Genomic DNA, 22,001 nt, shown 5'->3' on the forward strand with positions numbered 1-22,001 from the left:
AAAGCAGAATGCCAGGGCTTTGAAGAAGAAACATAAAAGCCTTGATCCCAGAGAATGATTAGTTCATCTTACTGCTTCCTCCTCAGATGAAGAGCAATTTCAGTTGGATGAGATCCCTGAGCACAGAACCAGCAAGAAGGGGAAAGTACCAAAATGGAAAATAACCTTAAACTTTGTCTTGAAGAATTTTTAAGGCTCCATCCACCTCAGTTTTTTTTATCTGTGAAAGGGGATCTTAATATCTATTTAATAGGAATATTATAAGATCAAGTGAGATATGTGAAAGTGCTCTGTAAAATTTAAAACAATATATACCATTACAGATTTTGAAAATTCCTTTTTATATTTCCTTTGCTTTTTTAACCTAGAAAATGCCCTGACCAGCCATAATGACCACATTCCATATTTTGAAAGCATTGCTAGACTTTGATGATGGTGGTATGATAGTAGCAATAGCAAGGAAAACAGAAAGAGGAATGTGGATGGTGGGGGATGTGTGCATACCAACATGCTGGGTTTTCTTCATGCCCCAAGATGGTCTGTGAAAGCCTTCTAGAGTTCAGGTGGAAAGGAACACAAATTAGATGGGGAATCTACCCAGATATCAGAATTCACATTAATCTTACCACCAAAATAACTATCCATCACAAGTTCATTTCACTTAAAAAACAAAAAACAAGCTCTGGTCAGTTTTATTAAAGAAAAATTTCATATGATTTATTTTTTACCAGTCTGTTCTGGCATGCTTCTCATGATATCAGAATCACCTGGATCAATGATAGCCAGTGTGCATACTCTGTAGTATTACCCACATGCTGTGCCCAGTTCAATATTATTGCCACTGTAGTGATGAACACCAGTGTTGGTCATCATGGCGCAGTATTCTATTTCAGATTTCCTCAGGTTGGGCAGGTGCTGATGAGGATGACCAGTTTCATTTTGCCATGTCTGACCATTTTCAGAGTCTGCTCATACCCCAGCATGTACCTTCTGCTTTCCATAATGACTTGGAGCCTGGAATTGATCAACTCCAGTGACTTTTCCTCTTCTTTGAGGCCACCATCCTCAAACCTTACGTGTGGGACAGCCCCAACCAAGAGCAGCTGCCAAGATGGCTGAGAGCAGGGAAGGGTCTTTATTATTTTTTAAAATAGACTTTTTATTGCTAATAGTTTCAAAGACTTGTGGAGATTTCTTTTTACTTTGTTAAATTGGTTAAGATACCTTAAATTAGCCTTTAGTTAAGAGTATATCTTAAGAATGCTCTATTTTAAGAGATGAGATAAATTCCAATCTGGAAGCGAGAAGACCTAGAACAGATACCTCTCTCCAGTTCCAAACCACTGGAACCCTTAGGCTGAATTCCACCTCTTAAAAGAAAAAAGAAAAAAAAAGGCTGGGAGGTAAGGGTGGGGAAAAGAAAGCTGATAGTGACTCACTCCAGTTTTTGGAAGGAGGTGGGTCATTCTTCCACCTCCACAAGCCTAGTGCTGGGAATTCCCACTTTGGAAGATGAGGCAGATCTTGACATGAAAAAAGTTTTTTTTTTTTAATTTTAAGATTTTATTTATTTATTTGAGAAAAAGAGAGTGAGAAAGAGCACAAGCATGAGAGGGGAGCCAGAGGGGGGGACAGTGGGCAGAGGGAGAGGGAGAAGCAGGCTCTCCATTGAGCAGGGACCCTGACTTGGGGCTTGATCCCAAGGACCCTGGGATCACAACCTGAGCTGAAGGCAGACACTTAACCAACTGAACCACCCAGGTACCCTGACAGGAAAAAAGTTTTAAGTAGTGTCCCACCCTAGTAAAGAAGCTTAATTCATCGTTAGCTTCTAGATCGCACAGTTAAGATAGAAAAACAGCAAATACCCATTACACTCAAAGGCTTTAAACATCTACATATCTTTTGGGGAGCAATTTCAATTTCACAACTCTATCTTTAGAAATAATTAATGACATATGAAAAGATTGCTACTTACTAGGCAGATCATCTCAGCTGTGTCCAGTATTTTCTCCATAAACACCTTTGCTGTAGACATCTTTGCCACAAACATTTTTGCCCCATATAACTGGCTGTAAGGCATTTTGCCATGAAAAATAACATAACTGGTTGACAGTTTGGTTTCATTTCTCCATTAGCAAAGTTCCCGTTTTTATATTATATAAATCTTAGCTAGTTCTCATAATGGTCTATACAGCGAAGAGTAGACATGGCGGTCTTAAAATAGTAGATGATAAATATATACATCAACTTGTTAGAAAATACGGTGGTAAAACTTACTAGAAGTGTGAAATAAGAGGTATAAAGCCAGATGGCATACTAGACTATGCTAGAAACCGGTAACGTATCAGTTATAATGATAACAAAGCTCAGTAACAAATGCATCCCAGAGTTAGCATTTCTTCCACATTTCCCATAGAACTTTGGACCGTCTATCAAGGGACATGTGACAATAGGCAAAGAACAAACAACCATGTCAAAGGCTTTCACAACCCAGTACAAATCTCAGTTACAAAAAAACATCCTGGTACTTGGAAAACTGATACCTCTCTTAAAGTAGGAAGAAATTAATAATTAATGTTATTAACTTTTTCATGTTTCATTATGTCCTTTTTAATATCTCTTTTTACATTCTTTATTATTTTATCTTTTATGACAAAATTGCCTCGTGGTCAGTTAGTTAAGTGAAAATGTTTGCAGTAATGCAAAGATGTCTACAGCAAAGATGTTTATAGTAAAACTACCTAGAACACACCCAAGCCGTATGTATCACACAGAAAGAGTAAAAGCAACCTACCTATCCAATAATAAGAGTTAAGTTAAATGCATCCATAGGAGGTATACTATTTATGTTTAGAGTAATGTTATAGGTAAATATTTATTAATGTAATAAGATTTCTAAAGTTTAATAAATTAGAAAAGACAGTCTGATTGGGACATCCTAATCTCACCTCTTATTATCGCATTATTTTCTTGAGTAACACAGAATGTCTGTGGTAAGGTTGACAACTTGTAAGAGATAATAGTGATCTGAGGGTCAAAAGGTAGCCTTCATCGGGGTGCCTGTGTGGCTCAGGCGTTAAGTGTCTGCCTTCGGCTCAGGGCATGATCCCAGAGTCCTGGGATGGAGCCCAGCATCGGGCTTCTCCTCTGGGAGCCTGCTTCTTCCTCTCCACTCCCCCTGCTTGTGTTCCCTCTCTCGCTGGCTGTCTCTATCTCTGTCAAATAAATAAATAAAATCTTAAAGAGAAAAAACAAAAACAAAAACAAAAGGTAGCCTTCATGGACCCAAAATATTTAACATTACCTTAAATTTTTACTAATAGAAGATTGTGTCTTCCCTCTATTACTATGAAAATAATTTATACATTTGCAACATAATTTGAATTATTTTTGTGCTGATAACTCTCCCTTTGCCTCAGATCCAGCCTCTGAACTCTGCAACCCCAGGTATTGACCACAGCAGGCTGCATCACTCAGGTTCCCTTGCTGGCTGGCTTCTTAATTGGTCTGGCCAATGGGAGGCACCAGCATGAGAACAGGTGTCAGGAGGAGGTAGGTAATCATGGTATTTTTCCTTAATCCCTCCCTGCTTGGGTGCTATGACTTTGGCAGGAGCTGTGTCTCTCCATGAGCATGTCTCCTCTCCCAAAGCCTATCCCTTCAGGGTTTAGGAACATGTCATTGTCTGTTCTGAGTCCCTCCACCATCCTTTGGTATTTCCATAGCTTTAATCATGCCTCTGTAAGTCATGGCTTTAATAAAGGCTCTTTATTTAAACCCTAAAAAAAAAAAAGATTTTGAAAGTTTATTAAGGACAAACACTGGTGACAACCAATATGTGCTCAATGGTTCCAATTTTGTAAAATAAATAAATGTGTGAATATAAGCATGGTTTTAAAAGCTCTTAAAGGGCTTCTGGTCCAAGGTGGTAGATTGACCAGATGCATTTCATCTCCTCTTGCTCTCCAAATCCCTCCATCTAAATAATTTTAAAACACACACATTCACAGGGCGCCTGGGTGGCTCAGTCGGGTAAGTGTCTGACTCTTGATTTCGGCTCAGGTCATGATCTCAGGGTAATGGGATCAAGCCCTGCGTGAGGCTCCCCGCTCAGGCGGGATTCTGCTTGAGATTCTCTCCCTCTCCCTCTGTCTAACCCCCTGCTCACTCTCTCTCTCTCTCTCTCAAATAAATAAAATCTTTAAAAAATAATTGTAATTAAAAAGAAACCCACAACATTCACAAAGAACATAGTTTATAAAAGTGCAGAAAGGAACTCCCCCTGGCTTCACTCCCAACCCAACACTGGGTCTTGCTCCTTCTCTCAAAGTAGAAAGAATGCCAAGGAATGGGACAAGAGGATGGAAAAAGATTTTTACTTTTAATTTCATACTTTCTGTACTATTTGAATTTTTTCATTAATATGTATGTATTTTTGTAACTTTAAAAGTTACTGAAGGATAGACACAAATGTATTATTAACACAGTAGCATCACGTTTAGCATTATCTTCACTAGGATTCACTTAAACTTAGTAAGAGTAGGCAGCAAAAGAGAAAGAATATAGGAAGAGGGAAAGTGGAGAAAGAAAGGAGGAGGGGAAGAGCAAGTGAGAACATATTAAATGGTATGGTTTCTGCCTTACCTTCATTTCAATTAGCTTGAACTTAACCCAAAGTAAATATGAAGGAGGGAATGTGAATTTGAACCATTTCTGGTCCCATGTGCTTTTCATGCTCTGAGTATCTAGTCATGCTGAGTGTGATTCTAGCGGTAACAGAAACTTTTATTTTTGTTTCTTTACATTTAAATAACATGGCTTATAAATACCGCATTAGCTGCTCAACCAAGAAAGCAGCGTTCTGTTCCCAAACTGAGTGACTTAGGATATTTTCAAGCATAATTATCATTCCTCCCTGAATGTAGAAGTGAATTCCCAAAACAATGGAAAGCCACTGTAGAAATTAGTAATCAGCGGCGTAGTGAGGTGTTTTTTATTTTATTTTCTCCCCCTCTCTCTTTTGTCATATTTTCTATTTGAAATATGAGACGGTCTTCCTTTTTAATAAGAAGACTGTACTAAAAAAAAAATTTGTTAACAGTATGGGCAGCTCTCATTCCACCTTCACCTGGCCAGTGGACACCTGGTCGCTCCTCTTTTCCAAAGGCGACAGGTTTCATGACTCAACTCCAAGAGCTATCTCCTTTCCTCCTGCCACCCCAAATGGAACACTTTTTAAGTAATAAGATACTATAGCATCCCAATTTTATGCCTTACAAAACTCACCCATTCCCCATCTGTGTTAATGGTGTGTATAACTAGCCCTTCAACTGTTTGTCTTTTTCTTTATATAAAGTGCTTCATGAAATTTTAAGAAACTCAGATTTATAGGGGCAACTGGGTGGCTCAGTCAGTTGAGCAGCCAACTGTTGGTTTTGGCTCAGGTCATGATCTCAGGATGATGGGATCCACCCCACATCTGGCTCCACACACAGTAGGGAGTCTGCTTGTGAATCCTCTCCCTTCCTCTCCCTCTTCCCCTCCCCACCCTTCTCCCTCTCAAATAAATAAATAAATAAATCTTTAAAAAAAGAAACTCATATTTATATTCATCTGTAGGAAAATTGTTTTTTGGGAATTTGAAATATACATAGAAAAGGCCATTTGTAGCAGCAACATTAAAGAGGCTACTACTTTATTTTATAAATTAAAAAGTCATCCAGGAGGGGCGCCTGGGTAGCGCAGACGTTAAAAAGCGTCTGCCTTCGGCTCAGGGCGTGATCCCGGCGTGCCGGGATCGAGTCCCACATCGGGCTCCTCCGCTATGAGCCTGCTTCTTCCTCTCCCACTCCCCTGCTGTGTTCCCTCTCTCTCTGGCTGTCTCTCTGTCACATAAATAAATAAAATCTTAAAAAAAAAAAAAAAGTCATCCAAGAAACTTCAGATAGCATAGAAGAGGAACTCACATACCGATGATTAATCTGTGCTTCTGCCTGCAAAATTGAGCAATCAGGGTTGGGCTGTCCCTAAAGAACAACTTTGAAATCCTGGAAGGGAAATCCAGTACTTATCTCAGAGGCCTGTGGGATAGCCAAATCCTTTGGATACTTTAGAAGTTAGAGAGTAAGCAGCATCTGAGAGCTGCCTGCTCTTTGAGGAGGCCAAGCCCTGATGAAATCTGTCTAAACTGATAGCCTGACCAGGTTGTGGGGTTAATGGTTCAGGTCTATAGAAAGTGAGACTCCCAGACAGTATATTCTCTATGGATGATAGATACCTGGATACAGATACCTAATCACAAGTTAAAGATCCAGTTTTAATCCTTTATTATGTGATGCAGAACACTTTACTTAATCTCCTGCACTCCTTTATTTTTATAAATTTAAAATGAAAAACATACTCTTTGTTTATTTCACATATTAAATGAGAGGCTCCTTATGGATATACAGGGCTAGGGTCCCATGGTATAACAGTAAGCTTTGAAATATATATTTAGGAAAAGGATAAAACATTCTATCTACAATGAAGTTGTTGGGCCTTTTCAGTGTGGGAGTAGCAGACAAGCAGTCCCTGATGAGCCCAGTGGAAAGCCTAGAAACATTTTCATGTTCCCCTTTAGCATTTTGCAACTTGTTTACCTGTTAAATTAATACCTTGGCAACAAGAATCTGATTTTCTTGCATAGAATCCATCTCTAAGAAAACGCACACCTAGAAGCTGTCAACAACAATTTGCTTGCCAAGTTAGAGTGAGCCCATTGACAGGGTTGGCATGGATCAGCCTTAATCCTTTCTCAAGGCACTGAAGCAAAAGACACAGGGGAGTAGCTGTCAGGGGTTTTCATGTGAATCCCATTCTGCCTGACTGTTCACAGGAGGCCTGCAACACAGCCACCTCCCCTGTCATCTGATGTTAGGACTGCTGCGGGTGCTTTACAGTAAGCACAGCTGAACCATATTCAAAGAGTCTCAAACAGCTCCAAGTCCAGATAAAAGTTCTGAAAAATCCTTCTTGAAACAAAGGTCTCTCTCCTCAGATTCACTGAGATGCCTGATCACACCCCAACCTGGGTCTCTTTGTTCATCACCTCCAAGATCTCAGACTAGCTGCTAAACTACTTACCTAATACCCACCTGCACCCTCAGACTCACTACAACTTGTCTAGGACATCCTATCCATTGCACCATTTCACCCAAAACTTAGATATACTAGAATTTCTTTCCAGCTCAGACTGTGCTCAGCAGCTCCAATGCCATTCTCACTACTATTCCCATGTCCCATTCCTACCGAGCCTGCTGGGTTGGGCCTATCCTGAATCTCCACCCTCCACTCACCCACTTCATCTTACTCCACTGTCTTTGGCCAGTCAGTGCCCACTTGTGGAAGGCCAAAGTGTAGACTCTGCAAGTCTGTACCACTCTTTTTGCCCCTTAATAACCTATAGGATAGACCTCTGGCATATCCCTTAGAGTCTACAATATTTGATAAGAGAGATGTCAAAGGCATATTTTCTGCTCCTCCTGCACTTTAAGTCCTCCTTCTTTCCCTATTTTCTGAGTTGGGGACTGAATAGGGAGATAACAAATTGATCTGAAGAGGATGAACTAAATGTGCTTAGCTTATGGAGCCTGGCCTCAGTGGGAGGAATTGGAATCCTACCCACCCAACTGTGATATCCAATTTTAAGCTTTAAGCATCTAAAACAAAAACAGTTGTGAAAATACCCAACTTCTTGTGAGAGCAAGATCAAATGAGGTAATGGATATGAAAGCCCTTTGCCAACTCTGAACTATTTAAAACAGATAGATCACATTAACAATCATTGTAGTGATTTTTTTTTCAGAAGGCAATAGCCAAGACCTTGAATGAGTGGAAAAGTCAGTACATCTCCCCTCTCCTGACTCCTTTTCCCTAGCCCCACCGCTCAAGTTCCTACACTTACTGCCTTTCTATCACACCCAAATCTCCCACTCCTTTTTTTTTTTTTAAAGATTTTATTTATTTATTCGACAGAGATAGAGACAGCCAGCGAGAGAGGGAACACAAGCAGGGGGAGTGGGAGAGGAAGAAGCAGGCTCATAGTGGAGGAGCCTGATGTGGGGCTCGATCCCATAACGCCGGAATCACGCCCTGAGCCGAAGGCAGACGCCTAACCGCTGTGCCACCCAGGCGCCCCCAAATCTCCCACTCCTTTTTCCGCACCCTGATTTCCTTACACCCTCCAGCACCAGGGGAAACTTCTCAACTAGCTATTGACTTCATCAGATTATAGAAATTCACAATAGGGGCGCCTGGGTAGCACAGTCATTAAGCGTCTGCCTTCGGCTCAGGGCGTGATCCCGGCGTTCTGGGATGGAGCCCCACATCAGGCTCCTCCTCTGGGAGGCTGCTTCTTCCTCTCCCACTCCCTCTGCTTGTGTTCCCTCTCTAGCTGGCTGTCTCTCTGTCAAGTAAATAAATAAAATCTTAAAAAAAAAAAAAAGAAATTCACAATAAGGCATGAATGGGTATTAATTCTGGAGTACATTTATATTTTAAAAGAATTTATTTATCGGAGGAATTGCATATTGATAGAATGATCTATAGCGGAAAAAGGAAAAATGACTTTTCTGTGTAATTTTTGTTTATTTTTTCAGATTTTAAATTAATACATGTGATAGCAGAAATGTATTCATATTTTCACCAAAAAAATGTACAAAAATGTGCACAGGCACATTATTCATAATAGCCCAAACCAGGAACAATCTGAATGTTCATCAGTAGTAGAATAAAGTGTAATCTGTTCACATAATAGAATACTACACAGCAATGAGAATGAAAGAACTAAAACTTCATACAACAGCATGGATAAATCTCAGAAACATAATAGTGAGTAGAGGAAGCCAGGCACAAATGAGTACACACCGTATGACTGCATTTATATAAAGTTAAAGTCAGGAGCGTCTGGATGGCTCAGTTGGTTGAGCATCCAACTCTTGATTTCAGCTCAGGTCATGATCTCAGGATCCTGGAATTGAGCCCCAAGTCAGGCTCTGAGCTCAGCAGGCAGTCTGCTTAAGGATTTTCTCTCTCCTCCCCTCTGCGCCTCCCCCTGCTCATGCACACGCATGTGTGCACTCTCCCTCTCTCTCTCTCTCAAATAAATAAATAAATCTTATATAAAGTTTAAGTCAGACAAAATGAATCTCTGATGTTAGAAATCAGGACTGTTCACCATTTGGTGGGGAGGTAATAGTGACTAGGAGGGAGACAAGAAGGCAACTTCTGAGGTCGTAAGAATGTTCTATTCCTTGATCTGAGGATTGGTTACATAGCTATACAGATTGTGTGAAAATTCACTGAGCTGTAAACTGACATATGCATGAATACGTACTTAAATTAAAACATGCATACATGTTAAACTTAAGTATAACATGCATGTTATACTTAAAAGTTTATTTAAAAATTAGCAATACATGTTTACTGTAAAAAAAATCTAGAATATAGAAAATATGTAGTGTTAAAGGATAGCTTTCAAAAAAGGTAAAATTGTGACTCATGTAAATATACAATGAGCACATATCAAAGATTTTATTTAACTCATTAATTAATGAGGGAACCAGGAAGATCTTATAACCAGTTCAAATAGATTTCAATTACAGAAATTTTTATTATCTACCAGACAAAATTAATTTCCATTGCATTAATGGAATCATTTACATAGCTACAGCAGGAAATATTTTCATTCCTATCAATTTCCTACATGTTAACTAACCTCTTTCTCTACAAAGTTGTAAAATGATCTACCCAAAGATAATGAAAGCAGCAATAACCAGAATGGATGAGCTAAATTTCACCCACTAAGTTTCAAAGATTTTTTTACAATAGAGTAAAAACAAAACAACCTGTAATCCTTCTAGTCAGAGATAACATATACAAATTTTGTGCCATATTTTTTAAGATTTACTTCTTAGAGAGAGAGAGGTGGGGGGGGCAGAGGGAGAGGGAGTGAGAGAGTCTCAAGCAGACCCCCACTGAGCATGGAGCCCAATGGAAGGCTCAATCTCATGACCCTGAGATCATGACCGGAGCTGAAATCAAGAGTCAGGTGCTTAACCGACTGAGCCACCCAGGCACCCCAATTTTGTGCCATATTTTTTAAGATCACGTGAGAATTGTCTTGTATCTATAACAAAATTTTCCTAACTAAACAACCAAAAAGCTTACTTAACTGTTTCCATATTGAGTACAGATTTTTCCTTTGTTCCAGAAAGCATTTGTTCACATTTCTGATTATTTCCTTAGCATACTTTCTAAGAAGAAAAAATACAAGATCAAAAAATATCATTTTAAGACTCTTGATACTTATTGTCAAATATTATAGGAATACTTTGGACCACAGAGTTAGGTTGGAGGAACCTAACGAGGCTACCTGCATACTGCAGGAACTACTCCTGCCCATAAGATTTCAGGAGTAAAACATGTGTTTACAGTCTTGCAACTTCCCACCATCTGCCCTCTTCTTTGCTTTTGGACTTAGCCAATATTGAGCAAAAACCAAGTCATTGGCTGAGGAAAAAGAATGGGTTGGCAAAACAAACTACCGAAATCTCAGTTCAGACCCAAATCCATGACAGCAAGAGGGCTGCCTGAGCTGATGGCTTCATCTGTATTGGGTTATAAATTCCTTGAGGAATTCTTCAGAACACAACTCAAACCCCACTTCTTCCATAGGACTTCCTGTGTTCACATGTATTTTCTGATCTGTTTGCCAGTCTGGGTTTAAAATATTCTATAACCTACATGTCTACATGTATTTAACCATGAGACCTGAATTATTCAATTATTCAGGAGTGTTTATCATTGCCTATTAAGTGCCAGGGATAGCGGTGGGCTAGGCCTGGGGTAAGTGGTAAGCAAAACAGACTTGTTTCTGTACTGTCCAAAAGGTATGGATACTATGTAATATATAAGACATAACCATGTATATGGAGTGAACACTGTACATTTTAAAGTCAGGGTATTTATTGTTTTATTGTATCTGTTCATTGTTCTCAGGAGCTAGGTCTTCTCCTTCCAAGTAGATGAGATGCTCTTTGAAGTCAAGGGCCATGTCTTTACTTTTCTGGCATCTTGCAAAATATTGAGCTTTCAATAGGTGCCCAGTAGAGAGCAAACCAATTGAAAACATTAGTGCCTCTTGTCTGCACGGATCAAGCAAGCTATTCCTTCCAACTCTTCAATATCTCTTAGAATCTCTGAGGGAATAAGAAAGAAATGATTGAGAAACATTAATTTATTACATAAGTTATCATTTTAAATTTTATATCTTCACCAATAGGTGGCACCGTCAATTTTAAAGTTATATTTTATACTGTTATAGCCCAAAATTATTAAGTATGGAATTCATTCAGTAAATTTTTATTGGACACCTTCTATGTGTAGGCTGCCCAGCTGGCCACCACTAACAGTATAAGATAAAATACTACAGATACGTTTTTCATGTTTCCTTTTCCAATAATACCCTAAAGGACATTTCACTGCCAGATTTCATCCTCATTTTAAAAATAACTTCTAAGTCTTGAAACAACAGCTCAGAAACAACAGTTTTACAAGTGTGTGTGTGTGTGTGTGTGTGTGTGTGTGTGTGTGTGTGTTCCAACTCAACCTAATATCTTATTTAAAAGCGGGGAGAGCAATGCAAAGTTAAATAAAAAGCAAACCAGAAAAATCTGGATGGGGGGAATGGGGATTCAATCTGCAGAATTTAATCGACGTTGGCTTTTTAATTAACATAATTTACCAGTTCTCAGTGAAAGGAACTTTCTTTCCTTTTGGGAGATAACAGAATTGTGATCCAGGGATTACAGAATTATTTCTACAGTTTCTAAGGTGTACAGTCCCATCTGGAGATAATAAAAGGTTCCATTCCTCTCTGTTTATTTCATTTCAAAAGGTTCATTCTCTGGAATTGCCTGAGGTTGCAAACTGTAGAGCATTTGCCAGCTAGAGAGGGCTGCTGCCTGAGAACTGCTCAGGACGTCTCTCGTCCCCAGTAGAACTCGTCTAAGGTCTTCTCAGAGTGGAAACAGGTCCCTTCTACTTTTCCGAGGGATACTGCCTTCTCCACAAGCTGAGCACAGAAAAGGGGCAAAAAGAAACAGGGAGGGGGCTCAGAACGGAACTATAGTATTTACATCAAACACCATATAATAGTCATTAATTTACCCACCTCCTGATGAGAGAAAGGGAACATTTGACCAAGTCTGTGCCTCTTTTCACTGAGCTTTTTTAAAGTGCAGTGAATGGCATTAGGTACTTTGGGAGATGCAAAGATGGAGCATCGAAGGATTTTTGCCATCCAGGAGCTCCTTGTCTAGCAAACCACGATAGTCTTGTGTAGTAGTGGTGAGAAGTGTGGGCTCTGGGGCTCTATTCATTTGAACCTTGGCTTCACCACGTATGCATTCTTGAATAAATTATTTAATCCCTCCGGCCTCAGTTTTCCTAACCTGAAAAATGGGGATAATAGTAGTTACCTCATAGAGTCATTAGAGAATTAAATAAAATAATGCATTAAGATTTTAACAAAAGATGTCTATTGTTAATACAAATAACTTTAATACAAAAGGAAATGTTAGGTGTCCAGAGGTCTAGATAAAGAGCTACAAAAACTCAGAGACTGGAGCAATAACTTTTTAGGGGGGCAAAGCAGAGCAAAGCATTCATTGATGACTTTATGAAAGTGGCATTGTAACTGAGGTTTGAAGAATAAGTAGTATACACAAATGAAGAGATGGGAGAAAGGAGGGTACTCCCAGAAGACAGACTACAAACAAAGGTGGTGGGGAAAGTAGGTAAGAAAGCCGAGAGTTTGTAACAGAAATAGTAGTTCAGTTTAGCTGTATGAGGGCACATGGAGGGAAAATGAGTGGTGAAAAAAGTTAGCTCTAAAAATAGGTTGGAGTTATGTGCAGGGCATATATCAGGCAATGGATTTTGGACCTTATACTTTGGGCCACAGGAAGCCACTGAAGGTTTTTGAGCAGAAAAGTGGCATGTTCACAACTGTGCATTCACAACTGAATTGGCAACCATGCATGATGCACATTGGAAGGAAGAGAGGTGGGTGTGTAGCCATAGTTGACATTTGCTGAGTGCTAATGTACTAATCCATATAGTGTTAGTAGTGAAGGCGAGGTCGGTTGGGAACTGAGCGAGAGAGGAGGTCTGAGATACTGGAGTGGTTAGAATTTAGAAAATTTGAGCCGTATTACATGCGGAAGACGAGACAAAGAGAGGGGTGTCTGGCTTGGGAGAGTGAGAGTAAGGACCTAGCAGGTCTGAAAGGAGAAACTCAGTGAGTTCATCACTCCAATCTCTGCCTCCACCTTCCCGTATGTCTCTGTGTCTTCACATGGCTTTCTTCTAAGGACACCAGTCATGTTGGATTAAAGGCCTACCCTACTCCAGTATGACCTCATCTTAACTGATTACATTTGCAATTACCCTATTTATGAATAAAGTCACATGCTGAGGGACTAGGGTTAGGACTTCAACATATCTATTTGGGGGGGACACAGTTCAACCAAGGAAAGAAGGATAGTGTGAAGTAGGGGGAGAAGGGGAAGAATGGGGGCTGGTCAGTGTGGCAGCAGTGCATGTAGAATGTTTGAACATTAGGGGATGGTAGAAGGGCTTTTGGCCTCAAATGGATCTGACTTTGGGATGATTATATTGGTTTATACAGATTTAATTATACCTCTAGCTTTAGAACATCATTTTTTTTTTAACCATCAGGAATTGACTTGGATATGTGAGTTAGGGGCTTTACTAAAGCTCCAGTGTACCTGGACCTGGTCCCATGCTGAGGCTTGGGATGCTACTCTGGTTGGGAGTGGGAGGCTAGGAGACTTGTCCTAAAACCGTTTTATGGCAAACCCATCATATCTACATGGTTTGTTGTTATTTGAGGTGACCTGGTGTTAGAAGAACTGATGGGGGGAAAGGGGTCATGCTTCTAACCAACCCTTGGACTTCCATTGGTCTCTAGCTTATCCTTTCATTTTGCTGACCTTTCAAGAGCTATTGTAACTAAACCAACCCAAGCCTGTTAGTTGGAAATGGAACCAAGACTATGTGATTTTCATGTTCTCAGACTGTCTTGCTGGGTCCTTGGACATCAACAGAGAGAGAGAGCAGTATGTGAGTTAACTTTTCTACTATAGTAGTTCAAGCATTTTGGAGCAACCTGTAACAGCAGCAGTCTTGCATAATGGTGATGCAGGCCTTGCTACCTGCGGAAAAGTGGATGAACCACACACAACATAACAACACAACCTGTGTTGCAACAACTCACACAAACAAGATACACATTAAATTAAGTACAGTAGGGGGCACCACTACAGTAGGGGGCACCTGGGTGGCTCAGTTGGTTAAGCGTCTGCCTTCCACTCAGGTCATGATCTCAGGGTACTGGGATCGAGCCCCGTGTTGGGCTCCCTTTTCAGCGGGGAGCCTGCTTCTCCCTCTTTCTGTCCCTACCCCCCACTCATGCACTCTCTCTCTCTCAAATAAATAAATCTTTTTAAATTTTTTTTAAAAATTAAGTACAATAGAATGGTTGCTTCTAGGCAGAGGGAGGAGTATGGGAGGAGGTATAAATAAAATGAGATGATAGATAGATAGATAGATGGATAGATAGATAGATAGATAGATAGATAGATAGATAGACAGACAAAAAGAGGGGCCCTGCAGGGATTGATGAGGAAAGGGTACTAGGAAACAAAGAATGTGAGATTCACAAGGATCATTAAGTAAAAATGAAATTCACAAGGAATATTAAGTAAAATAATCCATATAAAATGCTTAGCAAAACACCTGGTCCACAGTATTCAGTTGATGTTAGTTAGCTGCTGTTGTCATAGTCATCCTCATTATCACCACCATCATTTCTTTACATGGCCAATGCCATTCCTGTAGTAAAAGAGAGAGCTGGAGGCTGTTTCCCACAATGGAAAGAGAATGCTTTCTCTTACACTAATTCTACCTCCAACATTTCCTTTTGTGTAATCCTGGGCAAGTTACTTATCTCAGTGCCAGCTTCCCCATGCAAGCCTCTCATACATCTTCAGCATTAAATCTCACTCTTGGCACATCACTCCTCTAGCGACTCCTTTGGAACTCCCACTCTTAGGCCATATTAGTTATTGTGGAAAAGCGAAGACATCAGCCTGACCCTCAGGGAAGTCACCTTACTCCTAGTGAGATTACCAGACCCCTTAGACATACCATGCCCTGTAACACAAGCCCCATCAGTGCAGCCTACAATGTGTAGCCCAAAAAAGGGGTCATTGAAAACTATTAGTGTTACATGGAATCAGAGAGGCCCAACCAAGGTGGGATAATCCAGGTCACCCACCATTGTCCTAAGGATTTTTTTTTTTTTAAGTAGGCTCCATGCCCAACATGGAACCCAACGCAGGGCTTGAACTCACAACTGTGAGATGAACACCTGAGCTGAGATCAAGAGTTAGTCGCCCAACCGACTGAGCCACCCACGTGCCCCTATTATCTCAAGAATTCTACTTGTCTGGTTCTGACTTTGTATTTTCTATTTTGTGTCAGAGTTACCCAGGACTCGCTTTGTGTTAGGAGTTTAGTCTCTCATTTAGCCTTTATAAAAACACTGTGAGAGAAACACTGCTCTTGTCACCATTTTATGGATGAGGAAAATAAGGCATAGGGTTATTGAGGAATTTACCCCAGGTTACACAACTAGTTAAGTGGCTAAGCCAGAAACTGACCCTAAGCAGCTGGCAGCAGAACCCTGCTACTGTCCAGCCTCTTAGTAATTCCTAGGGAGTTTGGCAGTTCTTGTCAAAATGGAAACGGGACATAATCTTTAATCCAGCAATTTCACCCGAATGAATTTATCTGATAGATCTGTTTGACTTGTTGCTTGAATGCCTATATGGCAAAAGGGGAACAAAAGGAAACATCTATTTACAGGGACTGGTTAAGTATTTATGCTACATAACTGTAATGGGGCGATGCAGACTCATGAAAAAGAGGGGTGCCTGGGTGACTCAGCAGGCTAAGTGTCTGCCTCTTGATCTCAGCTCAGGTCTTGATGTCGGGGTCATGAGTTCAAGCCCTGTGTTGGAGCCTACTTAAAAGAAAAGAAAAAGGATAACGCAGGTTTATATGCATTAATATGAAACTATCCCCAAGATATCATCTTAGGTGAAAAAGATCAGTTTGCACAATTATGTATATTAAAAAGAAGATTATAAAACAGTATATATTGCATGCTATCATTAATACTCTTTAAAAAGAGATGGATACACACACACACACATACACACAATTGCGGTTTTATCTACAACAAATATCTCTAGAGGCATAGATAAGAAATCGGAACTAGTGCGTATCTCTGATGAACAGAACAGGAGGACTGGAGAGCTCCTGGGGGAGGCAAAATACTTCTCACCCTTTTGTACAATTACATATTTTAAATCATAAATGTTTATTGCCTTTTCACTAATTATTTTGAAAGAGAGGGAGCAAGGATAGAAGAAAGACTCTGAGATATGGAGGTTTCAGACCCTTCTCTGAGGTTCCAGATCATTACTGGGTTTCTGGGGAAACATGGTCCAGCATCGGGGGCTAGCATCGTTTGAGTGCTTGCTTTGTGGCCACTTCTGTGTTAAGGCCTTGTGTGCCTTATCACAGTTAAACCTGGCAACTATACAGGTCATTTTATTTTACTTACATCCTACAGATTACTCTCAAGCAGATCTGAGTCCACAGAATAACCTGAACAGATCCTCCAGAAGTAAGAAAAATCTAGAGCAGGCCTCCTCACCACTATCCCATCCCTATTCCACTCAGTTGTTAAGGATACCGAGGGTCTCATAGACCAGTGGTTCTCAAAATGTGGGCTCCAGACCGGCAGCAGCATTATCTGGGAACTTGTTAGAAATGCGGATTCTCAGGACCCACCCCAGACCTATTGAATCACAAATTCCAGAGAGAGGACCCAGCAATTTCTGAGCCCTCCAGGTGATTCTGATACAGGTTAAAATTTGAGGACCACAGTCTTAGGGCTAGGGCTTCACCTGGGAAATGTTTAAAAATAGCAATATCTAAGTCTTCCCCCACCAGAGATTCTGACGTAATTGATTCACAATGTGGCCTGGACATGGGATTTTTCAGGGCTCCCAAGTGATGGGAAACTACTGTGACCTAGATCTTTTGAAGCAGCTACTGGCATCTGGGAATGGCTAATGGCACACTTATGGCATAAAATCAAGCTCCAGGGATTAGCAAATGTATAAGAGCATCACAACTTCCCAATTTTAACTCCTATTCCCTTCTCCAAACCCAGCACCTAATCCTGCAGGCAGAGCCATAGGTGGGCAGTGCCCTTTGGCTAAGCAGATATGAGCTTATTAGTTTGAGCCCTTTAGTAATATTACTTATTTTGAGCCTATAAATTCAGTCTTTAGTGAATGTTGACAGGGGCAGGAGAGAAAAATATCAAATTGCCCACAAAATAATTGAATAAAGGAAATAATATCTATATATGCCATAGTAAAAGCCTAATATTAGCAGCCTACTATTTCTTGGACTTAAATATTTTACCCTGAAGTTCACAGCATATCACATAGTACCTCTCCAGCACAATAGGGGTTCAATTGGCATTTGTCTAATAAATGAATCCACTAATTAATAAATTTATGAATGGTTACAGGTGCAGGAGAGGCCGATTCTGTCTTTGGCATCCGCTGCCCAACTTACTTCCAATGCTGTTCTGGGAGTGAAGCATGGGGGGCAAAAGTCCATTGGCAATAAATGTGCTAGGATCAGGTGAGAGAGCTGAATGTCACCTGAGGAAGACTGTAAACCCAGATGGGGGAGGAAAGGGACAAAGCAGGTCTGGAGGTCATAAGAGCTGGCAACCAAATACTTCCAGGTCTCCTCCCCCTGATATAGCGGGGATGGCACATCCCCACCTGTGATATTGTGCTTTTAAGAAATATGTATTTGTTCGTTCGGATGCCTAAAATATGTTTCTCATATATATCTGGTCTTTCTCCACAATTCCTGACTCACAGCTCCCAGAGGTGTCTCTTGTTTATATTGATGAGGTGATTTTTGGATCTTACCTAAGGTTGGGGGCTGATTGGCAGGAGAACGGACCATGTGATTGGAAGGATGGAACTTTCAGTTCCACACGCCCAATCCCACTCCTGACCTCTGAGCAGGGGAGAAAGCCAGGAGGTTGATTGAATCGCCAGTGGCCAATGATTTAATCAATCATGCCTATGTAATGAAGCCTCTGTAAAAACTCAAAAAGAACTGGCTTCAGAGAGCTACCAGGTTAGTGAACACATAGGCGTATTGGGAGAGCGGCACGTACCTGGAGAGGGCATGGAAACTCCCGCTCTTTCCCCCATACCTTGCCCTATGCATCTCTTCCAACCGGATTTCATCTCTATTCCTTATCATATCCTATTATTATAAACTGTTTCCCTCAGTTCCGTGAGCCACTCTAGCAAATTAATTGAACCCAAGGAGGGAGTTGCTGGAAACCCCAGTCTGTAGCTGGTTGGTCAGAAACACAGGTGACAACCTGGGTTTGTGACTACAATCTGAAGTGGGGAGGCAATCTCATGGGCCTGAGCCTTTAACCTGTGGGATCTGACACTATCTCCAGGTAGACAAGTTAAGAATTGAATTAAATTGTCAGACACCCATCTGGTGTCAGAGAATTGGTTGGTGGGGGAAACACCTCCACACATTTGGTGACCAGAAGTGTCAGAAGTGTTCTCTGAAAGTAAAGGACATATACAGGAAAGAAAGAGATAGTAGGGAAGAACTGGACTTTTTTTTCCAACTCGGGCAAGAAAAAACTTGAGTTTTTCCTTTATATCACCCCTCAGAGTTCTCTGTGACCATGTGTCTTGCTGGGGTCACTGAAAAGTGTTGTGCTTTGCTTTAAGAGCCAGTATATCATCTGTCCTACTTCTCTGTAGGGTGACCAGCCTTTGGTTTGCCTGAGATTGAGGAATTTCCTGAGCTGTGGGGGTTTTAATACTAAAATTGGGACAGTTCCAGGCATTGTTTCAGGGAGAGAATATCCCATCAGCTTGGGTCCAGGGGTGAGGGCAATTTGAAGCACAGCCCCATCAGGCCAGAGACAGAAAATTGAGATAACTCACCCGTGGACACATTGCTAGCAAGATCAGGGATGGATTTCAGACCACATCTGCCTGACTTCAGAGTCCACAGTCGTGGCCACTCCACCCAGTCTCTTATTGAAGGTATCTTTTTTTATTTTGTTTTGCCTTGAAGACTCTGGTCCACAAAGGTAGGTAAAAATTCCAGCTTTCCTAAATTCATTAAATGACATTCATTCCACAAACATTTATTGTGCCCTACTGTATTCAAGGCTCTCTGTCTCAGTGTCATGGGCTACACAGAGATGAAGAAACGCCATGATTTCTTTCCTCAAGAGACATACAACATAGAGGGAAGGTAGACCATACCAATTATATCACAAAAAAGAAGCTGATAGATGTTATTAAAACATTTTATATACTTTTCTGTACTTGGCAAATTGATCACACTAAGCATGTATTAGTTTTATGATTCTAAAAGCATTTATTTTAGAAAGCAACAATTAGGGGCTCCTGGGTGGCACAGCGGTTAAGCGTCTGCCTTCGGCTCAGGGCGTGATCCCGGCATTATGGGATCGAGCCCCACATCAGGCTCCTCTGCTAGGAGCCTGCTTCTTCCTCTCCCACTCCCCCTGCTTGTGTTCCCCCTCTCGCTGGCTGTCTCTATCTCTGTCAAATAAATAAATAAAATCTTAAAAAAAAAAAAGAAAACAACAATTAAAACATTTAAAGTATCTTTATTTCTCAGATCACCGATTCTCAGTATAACAATAGTAATAGTGACATCTGGCTGGCCCAGTCAGTATTGCATATGACTCTTGATCTCAAGGTCATAAGTTCAAGCCCCACGTTCGGTGTAGAGATTACTTTAAAAATAATAACATTACCTAGAAAATAATATTAATGCTTTCTTTTTTCTGAAGGTCAGTACCATTCATTCAAAGACGATAGTACAGTTGTACTTTTGACCTTCGGGACAAGGGCTTTGAAATTTCATTCAGTTGTGCTGACAGATTTCTCACTGTATTCATGGTTCCTCAAGTCTGCATGCCCACTGGGCAGGATTCTCTGGCAAGGATCAAAGCCAGCTAACTGGTCCAAAAGAGGATAGTCTTTGTTAAGGAATGAAGTGACCAGGCCTTCCTAGAGATCCTTCCCAATGGTGCAAATGCATTAAGAATAAAGACTTACCCAGAGAGAGGGTGGTGACCAGGCATGACCAGGCATGCGGCAGTGAAAATTTGAAGCCCGGGGCCTTGAAGATAACTGAACTCTCTTGGCAGCCCTGGACAAAGAGAGTATAGTTTTTGGGAAAAGCATTACTGTCCTTCTGTCTGCAGTTGGACAGCCTCCAGGGCTGCAGTGAAGTTGTGGTCTCTGAGTACAGTCGTGGTCTCTGAGTACAGTCAGCAGTACCCATTGCTCTGGTGGCTTGAGCAGAAGTTAAGCTGCAAACGTATGTATGTTGGAACTGTTTGGGGAATGGAGGTAGTAATAAGCAAACATGCAAAACCTACTGCTTTGAGATGGTTAGTAATAGCTGTGCTCCCTACAGAATGGTTTTCCTCATTGCCTAGATCCAAGAGCATCTCCTGGGTCCTCCCTGTTAGAATGCTGAGTGTCCATGGAGAGTTTGAGATGAGGAGGGAGGAGGCCATCTTCCAGCCAAGCCCGTGCAGTGATCAGGCAAGGCACTGCAACTGCAGCAGGGGCGGTGAGGTAGTGCAGAGGGCCTGGGGTCTATCAGAGCCAGGATTACAGGTGACCATGCTTCCACTGAGCAAGCCAGACACAGACTTGAATGTCATCATAACCTGTGCTTGTGACATCTTTGCTCAAGAATAGCACAAACTGAATTTATATGTTCTTCATAATATGGAAGGAAAGATATTGACTGAGACACTCCTCCATGTCTTGAGACTTCTCATTTTATAGATAGGTAGGTAGATAGCTAGATAGATGATAGATAATATGAAATATGTATATATATTATAATAATATGTTATCTTATTATAGTACCATATCAGTCAGGATAGTCTAGATAGGCTACATGAATACATAACCCAAAAATACTATTGACTTGACATAATAAAAGTTTACATCTTACACCACAACCCAATGTAGGAAGGGGGCACTCTTGGGCACCTCTTCCAAGTGATGACTTGGCAATTTGTCTTAAAATGCCATCAGCTTCAACATATGGTCTCAGCAGTTACCACAGAGGGAGAAGGGAATATATATATAAGACCAGACAGGGGGATATGAGACTAGGTCTACAAGTACGGTTTGTTACTTCTGCCATATCCCAGTGGCAGAACCCAATCACATGGCCCCATCCTAACCACAAGGGAGGCTGGGAAATGTTGGGAAATGTTATCTTTTGTGTGCCAGGAAGAGAAAAGGAAATTGACAAGTCTTTTCCACAAGTTTCTATAAGTTGGAGTTATTTCATAAGATTTTTCTTCTAATTATGATTTGTATTTGATACTGTTTAGGCTGGATCCTTGCCTTGTGCTATATTTAATGACATCCACATGCAGTATCCCATTCTCACAACAGTGCTATAGGTTGTCAGGATGGGTGTTATTATACATATTTTATAGATTGAGGACCCTGAGGCCCAGAGTAGTTACATGACTTGTCCAAAATCACATACTACTAAATGACAGAGTTCTCTTTCAGGTTAGTGTCTCTCCACTATTCCCCATTGTCTTCCACAGAAGCTCAAACTAGATAAGGCACTGATCTCAGTATACAAACACAAGTATGCCAAAGTGTATATTACTCCACTATAATCAACCTACTTTATCTTTTCAGCTCTGGCTCTATGTTGAA

The 22,001-nt window shown here is 40.8% G+C and overlaps 1 long non-coding RNA gene and 1 pseudogene across 3 annotated transcripts in view; one reads left to right on the forward strand and one right to left on the reverse strand.

Annotated features, from left to right (window-relative positions):
- The window catches only part of LOC121105707, a 100,244-nt gene that overhangs the window by 64,209 nt on the left and 14,034 nt on the right, over nucleotides 1–22,001 (forward strand). The window contains exon 4 of one of the 3 annotated variants that reach the window (XR_005838333.1): nucleotides 3,423–3,555. The exons of 1 other annotated variant lie outside the window; for it this stretch is intronic. This is a non-coding gene — a long non-coding RNA (uncharacterized LOC121105707). Of the gene's footprint in view, nucleotides 1–3,422; nucleotides 4,032–22,001 lie in introns of those variants that run through there. One more of the 3 variants, XR_005838332.1, reaches the window with a different exon arrangement.
- On the reverse strand, nucleotides 578–10,494 carry LOC103659832 (annotated as a pseudogene).

Source organism: Ursus maritimus, unplaced genomic scaffold (assembly GCF_017311325.1).
Source record: "Ursus maritimus isolate PB19 unplaced genomic scaffold, ASM1731132v1 scaffold_1, whole genome shotgun sequence".
Lineage (NCBI taxonomy): Eukaryota > Metazoa > Chordata > Mammalia > Carnivora > Ursidae > Ursus > Ursus maritimus.